Raw genomic sequence first — 13,628 nt, 5'->3', positions numbered from 1 at the left:
GGCGGTAGGGGGCGTGGGAGGTAAGTGCGCGCGCGCCTGCTCGTCTGCAGCCGGGGAGTCGCGCGGGGCGGGGCCGCGTGCGCGGGGTCGGGGGCGCGCGGGCCTGAGCGGACGAGGGACGCGGCGGCGGTTGGCTGTGGCTGCTGAGAGTACCGCAAGGACTGTGAGAGGCGGCGGCGGAGGCACCCGCGGCCCCGGCAGAGACAGCGACAGCGGCTGAGGCGGCGGTCCGACGCGTGCTCTCTGGGCGGGGTGCGGCGGGGGATGTGCCTGCCCGGGCCGGGCGGAGTCTCTCTGACAGGGCGGGGGATGCGCGGCGGCCGCTCTCCCGGACCCTGAGGCTGCTGGGCCCACCCTCCCGGAACCGTCCGACCCTCGGTGGCCTCAGCCTCTGCTGTCTTCGGCGGCCTGACTCTGGAGCTGCGGGTAGGAGGTGGCTTCTGGCGAAGAGGAGGGGGCTGTGGTGGCCACCGCGGCGGAGCCCGAGGTAAGACCCGCCCAAGCCGCCCCGCGGCCCTGCTGCCCGGCCCGGCCCACGTCTCCGTCTCGCTCTTTGGCTCCTGCGGGGCCCCTCCGCCCCGCCCCAACGGAGACGCCCCGCGAGCGGGTCTGCCCGGGTGCCTCCCGGACACGCGATCACTGCGCGGGGTCCCTGGTAGACCCCACCCATCGTATCTTCCATTGGCCAGATACCGTTCCGGCCCGCCAGACCCCCGGCGGTTCTGTCACGGGCCCCCACTCCAGCACAGCCCATTAGAAACCCCCTCGGACTCTCTTAGGACTCTTAATGGAGCCTCCAGACTCCGTTACGGCCTCCCGTAAGCTGACCTGATCACAATTCCCCCGAGACCCAGCCACGGCCGCCCCCTAACCCATAGCGACCCCCAGCTCCACGGCAGATCCATCGCAGCCCACCCCCTCTCTGCTGACCCCTTCCCTCCCAGCTCGCTCCCGGTCAGCCCTACCCACCACCTCGGCTTTGGGGTAGTCTGTTTGGTGATGCTTTCACCTCCCAGGAGATGTGGTCAGCACCTCTGTAGACACCATCAGACAGCAGCCTCTCCCCCAGCCTTTCTCTCGGGCAGACCTTGTTATCTTTCTCTTTTCTTTGGTTGAAAGGGTTTGCTATTAGATCCTGAAGGGATGTTTGCTTAACTTAGTGCTCCCCCACCCCCCCGTGGGGCTTAAGGGGACCAACTGACACCGTGTTTGGAGGGTTTAATCTGGTGGCTGAGGAGGGAGGGACAGGGAGGAGTGTGGAAGCCCAGAGCAGAGGGTGTGTGTGCTAATAGAAGGTCACACAGCCTGCTTCTCATCTTGTCTCTTCTGTAGAACGTGTGACATTTAGGGACCTCTTAGGATTAAATCACATTACACTAAGGGATGTGACAGTGTCTCCACGTAATATCATTTGTTTCACCTTCCTGTAGATTTTTACGCATTTTTTTTGTTTTTGAATGATACCGGGGGATTGTTTTTTTAATGTGTTGTTTTGAATTTGCTGGAAAAATACGTTTTGTAGCTTTCCTTAACCCCTGAAGATTTTAATGTCAATTTAATAATAAATTTCTGCTCCCTGATGCTGCTATCTTGCTTTTCTAAGGAGCAAGTACAGTTATCATGCAGTGTTGATTAATGTCATTACCAACAGCCTTCTCAGCAGTAGTGATAATAGTGAATAAAATTTTGTGGAAGTTGAACTTCTGAGTTGTCAAGAAAAAAATGCAATGTTACACTAAATGATCAGTATCTAATTTTAACCTTGGTATAGGGATGTAGTGAGGTTTTTGTAGTTAGTACTTTTAAAATTTTTATTTTGTGTGTGTGAAGCTGAGGAGGGAGAACATCATATTAAAATTATAGGTAATAACTCGACATAGTATAAAAGTCAAGAGATTCAAAAGAGTATGCAGTAAAAAGTTTTTCTTCCCCCTATATCCTCCAACCACCCGTTTTCACTCTAGAGGCAACCTCTATTTCCATCTTTATGTGGGTCCTTCCTGTGATATTTCTAGCATGTACAAACCTATACATTCTCAAATTTATATTCTTAAATATATTTATATTCTTAAAAATCACTACAAATACTTTACACTCTATAGCTTCCTATACACTCTAGAGCTTTCCCCTCTCCTCTACCCCCTACTTAATAACAGATCTAGAAATCATACAACAACAATGCATATGGAAATGCCTCATTTATGGGCTGGACAGTATTGTTATGATCTTGAGATTATTTTTAGTCTTTGCTTTTACAGACAATGCTACATGCTTTTCTTTGAAATGTATTAGCTGTTATATGTATGTCCTAAGTAATTATCAGGATTTCAAATTTCCTGGTGACTCTTTTGTATTGAATTTACAAAAAAGGATATAACTCAAGTTCTCATTGAGCTTCTGAGCTTCCATGGAGTGACTGGCTTTGATGCTGATTATAATATTTATCAAAGAAGTTATTGAAGGATATAAAGTAGGGTACTGAAATGATCAGATTGGCATTTTTAAAAGGTCACTGTGGCTGCAGTGAGTAGAATGGATTAAAGAGTAGTCTAAGACTAAAGGCAGGAATATCAGGCAAATGATGATAGTGGGTCTGGATTTGGGTATTGAGAGTAGACAGGACTTGGTGATTTCATTGGATTTGGGATTAAAGAGAAGGTTCATAGAAGATTTAGGTTTCTAGCTTGTACCTTTTACTGAAGTGGGAATCGATATGAGAGAGGAATGGGATTTTTATTTTTATTTTTGTCAAGAAAGAAGAATTTAATTTGTGACAAGTTGGATTTGGGTGATTATACTTCTGTCAGATCTTGATGGCCAAGAGGCAGCTGGATTTGTGCCTTAAGTTCATTATCAACTTCTGGGATGGTAGTAATAGATTTTGGGGGAAAAATGTATAAATGAGAGGAGAAAAGATTTTAAGACAGAAATCCAACATTTACAGTGTAGGTAGAGTTGAATGTCTAAAGCTAGTAAATTAAGTGATTAAATTCTTTTCCTTTTTTTAAAGATTTTATTTATTTATTTGACAGAGACAGACACAGTGGGAGAGGGAACACAAGCAGGGGAAGTGGGAGAGGGAGAAGCAGGCTTCCCGCAGAGCAGGGAGACTGATGCGGGGCTCGATCCCAGGATCCTGGGATCATGACCTGAGCCGAAGGCACACGCTTAACGACTGAGCCACCTAGGCTCCCCTAAGTGATTAAATTCTTTTTTTTTTTTAAAGATTTTATTTATTTATTTGAGAGAGAGAATGAGATAGAAAGAGAGCATGAGACGGGGGAGGGTCACAGGGAGAAGCAGACTCCCTGCTGAGCAGGGAGTCTGATGTGGGACTCGATCCTGGGACTCCAGGATCATGACCTGAGCCGAAGGCAGTTGCTAAACCAACTGAGCCACCCAGGCGCTCAGTGATTAAATTCTTTAAAAAATCTTATTGTAGTATCAATAGTGAGGTTCACTGTCTAACATGTGATTAAGTTTTTTTCCTGTAGTTAACATTAGTGGTAGATAGTTTATGAGGGAAATGGAATAAACTTAGTTTTTTTTTTTTTTTTTAAGTAAAACCTCAGTAGAAATTAGTACTGTAAGTCCATCTTTTCTAATCATTTGGATTTTGCTATTTTAGAAGTTTTTTCAGTCTTCATTTGTGGAGAAGTGCAGGATGTTTGAAAATATGGTTGCCAAAAATATTAAGTTTCTTAGTTTGCATCATTTTTTAAATTATATTAACTTAGTTTTAAATATAAGTCAAAGGATTTTGGGTCATGTTTTAAAATCTAACATCAACTTTATGTATTCCTAAGTCTAGAGCTGCTGTATAGATCTCTTTCAACTCTAGACCCCTGTGAATCACTGCTAATGGACTTCTGCATTTGGATTCACATTTCACAAACATTTCAGCCTTGTACAAAATAAAACTTTCTCTGCTTCTCTTCCTTCCAAAAAGGAGGGGGTAGAAGGAGGCAAACTGCAACAAATTTTGTTTTTGATTTCCTATCTTGATGAATTGTACTACTGTCCGCTCCAGAAGTCTTCAGGAACCTGTGAATCATCCTCCACTCTGTACCTTACTACCAATATCATTAAGTCCTGCACATTTTCCCTTATGCTATTTCAGATAATTTCTTATTGCTATTTTTGTTGTTTCTACTTTATTTTTTTATCTTATTTTTTTCTAATTTATTTTTTAAAAGATCTTATTTGAGAGAAAGCAAGTGAGAGAGAGAGTGCAAAAGAGGGGGGAGGGTCAGGAAGAGAAGCAGATACCCCGCTGAGTGGAGAGCGCTAAGTGGGGCTCTATCCCAGGACTTTGGGATCATGACCTGAGCTGAAGGCAGACACTTAATGGATTGAGCCACTCAGGTGCCCTGTTTCTACTTTATTTTAACCCCAGATGTCTGTTGTCCTTCTCTAATGGCTTTTTTTTTTAAGATTTTATTTATTTATTTGACGGGGGGAGAGAAATGGGGGGGGTGGGAACACAAGCAGCGGGGCAGGAGAGGGAGAAACAGACTTCCCGCTGAGCAGGGAGCCAGATGCGGGGCTCGATCGCAGGACCCAGGGATCATGACCTGAGCCGAAGGCAGACGCTTAATGACCGAGCCACCCAGGTGCCCCTCCTCTAATGCTTTCTAAGTGGTCTTGTTGCTCTCTCTTTTCTGCCTCTTGTTTTGCCCTACCCTCCAGTTCATTCTCTGCACTGCTGCCAGAGTAGGTGTTCTAAAATGCTCTTTTTGTTAGGCTGTTTCATTTGCAGAAGAGACTCAAGTTACAGTAAGTAGTAGAGTGCTTTTTGAAGGGAAACATGCACAAGGGAACCTAGGAAAAGTTAAACAACTTGGTCTCAAGAAGAACAGAAGTTTAATAAATAAAACTAGAAGCAGGAAAAGACAGATTTCAATCTAGTGCTCTACGGTTAATTTGTCTTAGCTACTCTTACTATTTCTCTTTGGCTTACTTTTTCTCCCTACTCCAGTTTTTCCTCCTCTGTCTCCCAGCTTCCATTTATTCCTAACTTCTGCCTCCTTACAACTGCTGTCACTCCTGTGCCAACATTTGCCTCCTGGTTGCTCTCGTTTTAACTTGAGCCCCTGTTTACTAACTTCTTCCTTCTCCCAGGGATTTTCTGGTTTGAATTCCTAAGAAACAATCTCTTTGGCTCAGCTCTTTTTCTCATGGACTGCTAGCAAGTCTGTATACTTGGGTCATGTGATCACTCCTGGCCATTTAGTGTTGGCCGTGTGTTTATTTGTGCTTGTGGGTGTGGGGCAGGATCATAAGGGTGAAAAGCATAGGGGCAGTGTGCAGGTTAATTTCTCACAAAATGGGATTGCAAGCATGGAACATACTGTTATTGACATTTGTAGTACAGATACAAATCTGATCATGTCCTTTCCTTTTGAAAGATCTTTAGTGTTTTCTTTTATTTTAAAGATTTATTTATTTGACAGAGAGAGACAGAGAGCGAGAGAGGGAACACAAGCGGGGGGAGTGGGAGAGGGAGAAGCAGGCTTCGCACCAAGCAGGGAGCCCGATGCGGGGTTTGATCCCAGGACCCTGGGATTGTGACCTGAGCCGAAGGCAGACGCTTAACGACTGAGCCACCTGGGCGCCCCAGATCTTTAGTGTTTTCTCATTGCTTTCAGGATAAAGCTTAACTGTAGCATGTCATGTATGTGAGATTCTTCATGACCCGTTATTTCTCTAGGCTTTCCTTCCTTGCTCTCTTCCTTAAATTCTTTGATCCACCCTTATTGAACTGAGGTTTCTGCTCAGATAAAGTACTTTTTCTCTTGTCTTTGCATCTCTGTTCCTTTCCTGTCTCTCCCTTCTCCCATTCAGGACTCAGTTCAATCTTCAGGAAGCTTTTTTTTTTTTTTTTTTTTTTTTACCTACTCTAGGTTGAGTTAGATGCCACTCCTGTGTGCTCCTACATAGTGCTTGCTTTTGTTATAGCTCCCTAATGAAATTCCTAATTACTTGTCTATTTTCTTCACTGGGCTTTAATTTCTTTGATATCCCTATGATATAGGAAGAAAGGTTTTTAGATTGGGGATTTAAAATTTATGCATAAGCTTTTTATAAATTATAAAGTATACAAAAAAGTACACAGATCCTCAGTGAATTTTCACCAAGTAAGCACACCCATATTAAGATGCAGAATATTACAACTCCATAAGCCACCTCGTGCCCTCTTCTAGTCACTAATCCAGTTCAAAGAGGATTTAATTTTAAAATGGGAAAAAGTCTTTAACGTACAGATTTTTTTACATATTTTGTGTGTATCTTTAAACATAAAAGAGACAAAGATATTGGGATTTTGATCCTATAGAAAGAATAAACATAAGTTATGTTGTAGAAGTGCAATTTTTGCATACCTATATACAACAGACAAATTTAAAATCTCATTGTACTAATATTCTCATATTCAGTTGTGGGATGTTTGATTTAGGTAGATTTTCTCGTTTATAAGTTTACTATTTTAGAGTGGCAAAAAAGAATATCATAGATCAAAGAATATTTGTTGAAAATCGCCTATTAATTTTGAAAGGTGAACTTGCTGGAGATGTGTATAGTAAACATGTAAAGCTCTTTCCAAATGGTGTTTGGCCTCTGAGTTTTAATGTGAATTATGTTGCTAGCATATTTTGGCAGTGGGGTCATCCAACGGGCAACTGGAGTGTAATTTTACATGTACAGTGAGGAAAGTACTAGCTGTCCTATGTCATAGACAGCTGGCTTGCTAAGAATTGGTTCTTTTTTACAACCAGCAATAATTTTAGAGTGTATTTTTTCTTTTTCTCAGTTTTGATTTTTCTTTAACATTATGTAGCTCTTTGAATATGAAGGTATTTTTTTAAATGTACTCTTTCCTTAGATGGACTTTTCTGTCTAAATATTAAATCCATTAAGGCCAATTAAGTGGAAAGAATATGGACTTTCAAACCTGGGTTTCCAATGACCTCAGTTCAATTTCCAGCCTCATCACTTACAAGCTGTCATTTATAGGCAAGTCACTTAACATTTCTGAGCTTCAAGAATGTTCATTTCTCAAATTGGAAATATTTACCTGAGACAAGATTATCATTAAACACTTTGTGTAAAACAGTAGGCACGTAGTTGATATTCAACAAGTCCCCCACTCCCCCCTCAAATGTGTCTATTTCTTGTTATATTTAAATAGATCAGAAATTTAAAGAATTTCATTGGCATTTAGAATAAATGGCTAATCAAAGTTTGTTGCTAATAAAAGTAAATCTTAGAAAGATAGTTGGCTAGCTGTCTCGTGTGATCATACTTTTGCAGTAATTTCAAAGAAATGCTTTTCTTGATTTCTTACTAATAGTTTAATAGATGTGTTAGAATGTATTTTGATTCATTATGAGGTATCATAGTTCTATTTGCCAATGACAAACATTCCTTAAATCATTGACAGATTGTAGTACTATTGCTGTTTGTAGTGTGTAAGTATTTGTTTGAAATCTGTTTACTTACATTGATCAGATGATAGTGGGCTAAGTAATCCCTGGATTTTTTTCTTAACTGTAAGGGAGAAAGTTCTTCAGGTGACCATGTAGATAGTGTTTATAAACGACTTTTAGATCATATTTTTTCCTTACTTGCTTTTGCAACTCTATCTTCTTTTAGTTCTCTTCCTGCCTCTCCCCTCCTTTTTTTTTTTTGTAATAAAAAACTTAGAAAATATTGAAAAGTTGAACAGTCAGAACAAAGGTCATTGATATGTCTGCCACCTAGATTCAGGTTACCAATAGCCATCTATATATGCTTTATTGTTTTCTATATATATGTGCACTTGTATACTTTTACTGAACCTTTTGAAAGCTGTGAATATTGTGATGTTTACCTCAAAATACTTCAGTATGTATCTCCTAAGAAGATAGATATTCTTGGGGCACCTGGCTGGTTCAGTCAGAAGAGCTTGTGATTCTTGATCCTAGGGGTCATGAGCCCAATGTTGGGTATAGAGATTACTTAAATAAATAAAACTTAAAAAGAAAATAGGTATCTCCACAGTCACCATTGTGCCATTACCAACACCTAAGAAAAATAGCAGTAATTTCCTAATAGCATTTAATACTGTCTGTGTTTAAAATTTTCCATTTGTTCCATAAAATGATTTTTTTCAAACCAGAATTCAGTCAAGATTTTTGCATTGCAGTTGATTCTTTTTAGTCTCTTTTAATCTATAAAAGCTCCTTCCTCCACTCCTCTTTCTTATGATACTGACATTTCTTTGAGAAGATCAGGTCATTTCCTTATAGAGTGGCCTGTTTTCTAGAGTTATCTGATTGTTTCTTTGTGCTTTTGTTTTACCTGTTCTTTTGTTCACTGTATATCTTATAAACTGGAAGTTATATTTTAAAGGCTTGATTAGATGCATGTTAAAAAAGTTTTGGCGAGGGGCGCCTGGGTGGCTCAGATGGTTAAGCGTCTGCCTTCAGCTCAGGTCATGATCCCAGGGTCTTGGGATCAAGCCCCACATCAGGCTCCCTGCTGACCAGGGAGGCTGCTTCTCCCTCTCCCTCTGCCTCTCCCCCTGCTCATGCTCTCTCTCTCTCTCTCTATCTCTGTGTCTCAAATGAATAAATAAAATCTTTAAAAAAAATGTTTTGGCAAGAATACATCATAGGTGATGTTATATTTCATGTTACATATTATGAGAGGTACATACTATCACTATTAGTGATATAAGTTTTATGAAGTTTAAGGTTGGTGTTTGCTGTCTCTCCATTGTAGAAGTATATTTTTCCTGCTATGATCGTCAAGTAAAATAATCTGTGGGGGTGATACTTTGGTACCATATAAAATTCCATTCTTACGTATGCTTTACCTAATAATTTCAGCATCCTTTATTGAACCTTAGGCAAATCAGTTATTTAATTGAAGGTTGAAAATTGGTGATTTTTCTAATTCTGTAATTCTTTTACACTTATTAGCTATCATTCTTCAGTTAACAAGAGCTTTATAACCTTCCATCAGCTGGGAGTGAACTATATAGTTCTTCCTAAAGGGCAGAGTAAATAAATGCTTAATTCTTTCTCATCTAATTTTCAGAGTGAGCGGTTGGTCTAATGGTTATCTACAGTGGTGACAATGAATGGTTTTATGTTCTCTTGGATTTTTATGTGTTGTATTATAGTGAGTTACATTGTTTTTTTTGATGCTGAAATTGTCTCAGATAAGGACATTGGGAGCCCCTCCAAGCATACTCCTCAGTTCTTTTTTTTTTTTTTTTTTTGAAGATTTTACTTATTTATTTTAGAGAGAGAGAGTGCGCTTGTGCAAGAGAGCATGAGCAGGGGGAGGGGCAGAGGGAGAGGGAAAGAGAGAATCTCAAGCAGAATCCATGCTGAGCATGGAGCCTGACTCACTCTGGGCTTGATCTCACAACCCTGAGATCATGACCTGAGGTGAAATCAAGAGTCAGATGCTTAACCTACTGAGTCACCCAGGTGCCCCTCCTCAGTTCTTTTTGCATAAATGCATTATTAGTCTTTGAGTGAGTCCTTACTTTTGGGTATAAGATATCTTGGCTCACCATGGACTTTTCCTGTTTTAGACCTCAATCAGCAATTTCTCTAAGTGTATGTCATTGCTTCCAGGTCTTGTCTGGAGGGAGAAAAAAAGCATGAGGTCATATTGATAATTTTAATTCAGATTTAATATTGTGTGGTTTCTTTCTTCAGTCTTTTTTTTTTTAAAGATTTTTTTATTTATTTGTCAGAGAGAGCACAAGCAGGGGGAGCAGTAGGCAGAGGGAGAAGCAGGTTCCCTGCTGAGCAAGGAGCCTGGTGTGGGACTTGATCCCAGGACCTTGGGATCATGAGCTGAGCCGAAGGCAGACGTCAATTGACTGAGCCACCCAGGCGTCCCTTTTCAGTCTTTTTTTTTTTAAAGTTCAGTTTTAATCTCTTTTACATTGAAAATCCTAGTTTTTATTAACATTGATATATACTTAATATATATTTATTTAAAGTACACCTAAAGTAGTTTAAAATAAATAAATCTACTCAGTGGAGCTTAAGATTTCTTTGCATTTCATTTTGCCCTTAGAATGTATCTCACTAAGGATATACTTTTTGTTAGTACTATATTTAAAAGTTGCTTGAAATCATTATTTTCTCAGTGTGATTGTTACCAATTTAGTATGTATGTAGTTAGGTCCATTTGTTTTTCATTTTAGGGTTTGTTTCCCTTAGTTTTTTGGTTAATGTTACCCTTTGAATATATGAAAGATTTACATAGTTCAAAAGGAGACACCAGATGAAAAGGTATATATAGAAATCTCATTTTCTCTATCTCCCTCTTTCTCTTCTCTGTTTCCTCCTTGCTCTCCTATAAAGGTAACCATTTTTGTGAGTTTTTGATCAGTCATTCCAGTAAGATGTATGTGTGTATTCTCCCTTCATATGCCAAAGGTAGTGTGTACATGTGTATCTTTATATACTGTCCTGTACCTCTTTTTTTTTTTTTGTCCTCTTAATATATTCTGGAGAGCACTCCATATTAATACATTCAGATCTTTCTTATGGAGGCATAATATTCTGCTCTGCTGATATACCATAATTTTATGAATGAATCTGGATCTGATATTTGTGTTTAATCTTTTGGATTAATAAGTAATACATATGGAATAAATTAATTAAAAAGTAAAAGTTTCCTCCCCCAAGTAATTGAGAAGGGGTTGATTTCTTCCAGAGAGCCTATATTTTGAGGGGACTTTATTGTGTTTGTTAGTTTTATTTATTTATTTTTTTTGTTAAGAGAATTTCAGAAGTAGATGTATCTTGGGACATAGGTACACTTTCTTGCCCCTAAATATTAAGTAATTGGTGTCAGTGTTACTCTGCTTTAATTGTTGTATGAAACCTGGGTCAGACAATAGATGGTTTACTTGTTTTTTCTCCCTCTGCTTGTTGGCTTCTTGAAGCATTAGAACTAAAGATCTGATGTCGTGGGTGTTTTCATGTAAGGATAACTCAAGTTCTGTCCCCACTGTTTTTTTTCCCACACCTTCCCTCTCCCTAACTTTAGCTTTTCTTTTTCCTCTTTTCTGCCTTAAACCTCTCAGATTTTAGATTCCAAGCATTCAGTGACAGCTGCTGACAGTTTGATGTGTAGTAAGATGTATACAATGAGTATAAAGAGTAAGAGACTGGGAATATTAAAGGGAGAGGGAAGGGTACCTGTTAGGATAGAATTAATTGAAACTCTGGGGCTTGTGAATAGAAATTGGAAGTTAGGGAACCTAGCCATTCAGATTTAAATTGTCTTTTACTCCAGTGATTGAAAGTAATTTGTTTCATTTATCGGGTTTTTTTAATTGAAGTGTAGTTGACATACGGTGTTGTATTAGTTTCAGGTGTACAACATTGGGAATCCACAGTTCTTTCTATATGTGACCCATTAGGCAGTGTTCTTCATGGTAAGTGTATTTACCATCTGAATTTGTTTCATTTACTGAACAATATATTTGAGTATCTACCATAAGTAACTTTGGAGGATACAAAAATTATATAATTATAGTAGGTTTTTTTTAATGCACACTAGGTACCATACTTACGTAGGTTGCTTTATTGTATTAAATTACCATAGCAGTTGTATGCAGTTGTTACTTTTCCTCTTTATTCATATATACAGGAGAGTGAATAAAACTTGCAGTTTAAAGAAAATTGTGAAGTGAATTGTGTTGTTATCACTCAGGCCAACAAACCAGGATTGCCTCCCCCGTACGTCTCCCTTCCCTTGCCCTTGTTGATATACATCCCCCTTGTTGGAAGTAGTTAATACCCTAACTTTTTTTAAAAAAGATTTTATTTATTTTTTGGAGAGAGAGAGAGAACCAGAGAGAATGAGTGGGGGAGGGGCTGAGGGAGAGGGAGAAGCAGACTCCCTGCCTAGCAAGGAGTCTGATGCATGGCTGGATCCCCGGACCCCAGCATCATGACCTGAGCTGAAGGCAGACGCTTAACTGACTGAGCCACCCAGGTGCCCTTATACCCTAATTTTTTTTATTATCATTTTCTTGCTTTGCTTCATAATTTTGAATCTCAGGTTACCTTTTCATAAACAATATAGTTTAGTTTTCCTTGTTTTTGAACTTCATGTAGTATTTTATGTGATTTAAAAAATTGAGTTCAGGGGGGCCTGAGTGGCTCAGTTGGTTAAGCATCTGACTCTTGATTTCTGCTTAGGTAATGATCTCAGAGTCGTGAGATCGAGCCCTGTGTCGGGCTCTGTGCTGGCCATGGAGCCTGCTTAAGATTCTCTCTCTCCCTTTCCCTCTGCTCCCTACCCCTGCTCTCTCAGTAAATAAATAAAATAAAATAAAATAAAATAAAATAAAATAAAATAGAAAGTTTAGTTCAGCATTTGTGAAATTTGTTTTAGGTTGTTGTAATTAGCCATAGTTCATTAGATTTCACTGTGGTCAAGTATTTTGTTTTATGATTACACTACAATTTATTCATTCTAGTTTTAATGGACATTTAAGTTTATTTCATTTTCTTGCTGTTATACACACAATTTGGTGGTGAGTGCACTTCTACTGTTTCATGTTTGCAAGTGTGCAAGTGTTTCTTTAGAATAGAATTTGTAGCAATGGAATTGCCAGGTTGTGAGGTATGCACATACTCAACTTTGATAATGGTAAAGTGTTTTTCAGAATTATTATTTTAATTTATACTTCAACACAGTATTTGAGTTCCCATTGCTCTACATTCTTTTTATTTTATTTTATTTTATTTTTATTTTTAAGTAATCTCTGTACCCAGCATGGGGCTTGAATCTACAACCCCAAAATCAAGAGTTGCAGGCTCTACTGACTGAGCCAGCCAGGTGCCCTTCCATTGCTCTACATTCTTTTTTTTTTTTTTTTTTTAAGATTTTATTTATTTATTTGAGAGAGAGAGAGAGAGAAAGCATGAGAGGGGAGAGTGTCAGAGGGAGAAGCAGACTCCCCGCTGACTCGGGGAGCCTGATGCGGGACTCAGTCCTGGGACTCCAGGATCATGACCTGAGCTGAAGGCGGTCGCTTAACCAACTGAGCCACCCAGGTACCCATTGCTCTACATTCTTAATGCTTAGTATTGGGAGTCTGAAGGGTGTGATGGTATCTCATGATTTTAATTTGCATTTCCATGATTAATATAGTTGTACATCTTTCATAGTCATCTGAGTTTTCTTCATATGATGTGCCTATTCAGGTTGTTTGTCCAATTTTTTTCTTTTAGATGGTCTCTGCCTTTCTTACTGATTTTTAGGAATTCTGTATGTGTTTTGGATGCTGGCCCTTCAGTTATATTTGTTACAAGTATCTTACGTTTTTGGCTTGTTATTTTACTCTCTGTGGTGCCTGTTGATCCACAGAATTTCTCAGTTTTAATATAGTTGAATTTATCAACTTTGGCTAGTGCTTTTTGAACCCTTTTAAAGAAACCGTTTCCTAGGCTACATTACAGAAGATGTTCTAAGTTTTAACTTTTCAAAAATTTGCTCTTTACCTGGAATAGATTTTGTGTATAATGTGAGGTCTAGTTTCATTTATTCCCATCTGAAATGGGTACTTGATTGTCCTAGCATTGGTTTTGAAAAGTTTATCTTTT

General features: G+C 39.5%; 1 protein-coding gene across 11 annotated transcripts in view; it reads left to right on the top strand.

Annotated features, from left to right (window-relative positions):
• The window catches only part of MYO9A (myosin IXA), a 346,819-nt gene that overhangs the window by 55,702 nt on the left and 277,489 nt on the right, over positions 1–13,628 (top strand). For 6 of the 11 annotated variants that reach the window (XM_025883655.2, XM_073877315.1, XM_025883652.2 and 3 more), the window contains exon 1: positions 61–487. The exons of 2 other annotated variants lie outside the window; for them this stretch is intronic. The gene's annotated coding sequence lies outside the window, so the exon portion shown is untranslated. Of the gene's footprint in view, positions 1–57; positions 488–13,628 lie in introns of those variants that run through there. 3 more of the 11 variants (XM_073877316.1, XM_025883656.2, XM_073877317.1) reach the window with 2 other exon arrangements.

This window comes from Callorhinus ursinus, unplaced genomic scaffold (assembly GCF_003265705.2).
Source record: "Callorhinus ursinus isolate GAN/ISIS: 27379988/994484 unplaced genomic scaffold, GSC_fseal_2.0 scaffold25, whole genome shotgun sequence".
NCBI lineage: Eukaryota > Metazoa > Chordata > Mammalia > Carnivora > Otariidae > Callorhinus > Callorhinus ursinus.
Note: the sequence above shows the minus strand (reverse complement) of the source record. Positions and strands in the feature narration are given on the sequence as shown.